The sequence below is a fragment of the Myotis brandtii genome, unplaced genomic scaffold (assembly GCF_000412655.1).
Source record: "Myotis brandtii unplaced genomic scaffold, ASM41265v1 scaffold334, whole genome shotgun sequence".
Taxonomy (NCBI): Eukaryota; Metazoa; Chordata; class Mammalia; order Chiroptera; family Vespertilionidae; genus Myotis; species Myotis brandtii.
This window is the reverse complement of record NW_005362885.1, coordinates 881,898-883,184: the sequence shown is the minus strand read 5'-3', so window position 1 is coordinate 883,184 and position 1,287 is coordinate 881,898. Positions and strand designations below refer to the sequence as shown.

At 51.4% G+C, this 1,287-nt stretch overlaps 1 protein-coding gene across 1 annotated transcript in view; it reads right to left on the bottom strand.

Moving 5' to 3' along the window:
• The window catches only part of CPSF3L (cleavage and polyadenylation specific factor 3-like), a 9,615-nt gene that overhangs the window by 3,787 nt on the left and 4,541 nt on the right, over positions 1–1,287 (bottom strand). The gene's annotated exons all lie outside the window — the stretch shown is intronic.

The window sequence follows — 1,287 nt, the reverse complement described above, 5'->3', positions numbered from 1 at the left end:
GAGGACCACAGAGGGCCTGGGAGGCAGCCGCACAAGCTGGGGCCCTGCCGTTCCCAGAGGCAGGCTTTCCGAGGGAGGACTGTGACCAGCACATCCCCAGAGAGAAGACAGGAGAAGTGTTGGCAAAGCCCAGTGGCCTGGCTCAGTGGTTGAGCGTCGACCTATGAACCAGGAGGTCATGGTTTGATTCCTGGTCAGGGCACAGGCCCGGGTTGCAGGCTCGATCCCCAGTGTGGGGTGTGCAGGAGGCAGCTGATCAATGATTACCTCATCATTAATGTTTCTATCTCTCCCTCTCCCTTCCTCTCTGAAATCAATGTAAAAAATGTTTTTTTAATCAATCCAGCCCTGGTTGGTGTGGCTCAGTTGGTTGGAGCAATCCCAGACATCAAAAGGTTGCAGGTTTGATCCCCAGTTAGGGTGCACATGGGAGGCAACCAATGATGTCTCTCACATCAATGTTTTCTCTCTCTCTCTCTCTCTCCCTTCCTCTCTAAAAAAAAACAATAAAAACATATCCTTGGGTAAGGATTAAAAAGGAAAAAGAAAAGAAAAACCAAAAAAAGGCAATGAAAAAAAAAGGAAGAACAGAGCAGGGAAGTTACAGGAAGCGAATGGTGACAGCACAGCCACACCCAGCTGCCTTATGAAATGTGGGGTCTAAGCTCGTCTAAAGGACAGGACATCAGACTGGGTCTTACAAACCCTGACCACACGTTACTAAAAAGAGCCACATTGGAAATATGATGAAGGAAGAGGGAAAGCGAAAACACGGAAAGAGACATTCTATGCAAACATTAACCAAAGGTGGGGAGGTGGGGATGGTGTCAGCGCACTTCCCAGGAAACAGACTCTAAGATGAAAAGCATCACTAAAGACCAGAGGCCCACTGCACGAATTCGTGCACCAGTGGGGTCCCTCGGCTGGCCTGCGGGATTGGGCTGAAACCAGCTCTCCGACATCCCCCGAGGGGTCCTGGATTGTGAGAGGGACCCCAGCGGTGCACGATCGGCCGGGGAGGGATGTGGAGGTTGGCGAGCCGGGGAGGGGCTGTGGGAGGGCTCCAGGGCATGTCCAGCCTGTCTCACTCAGTCCCAATAGGCTGGACCCCAGCAGCAAGCTAATGTACCAGTCAGAGCATCTGCCCCCTGGTGGTCAGTGCACATCATAGCAAGCAGTTGAGCAACCTTAGCATATCATTAGCATATTACGCTTTGATTGGTTGAACGGACGACCAGACACTTAGCATATTAGGCTTTTATTATATAGGACTAGAGGCCCGGTGCA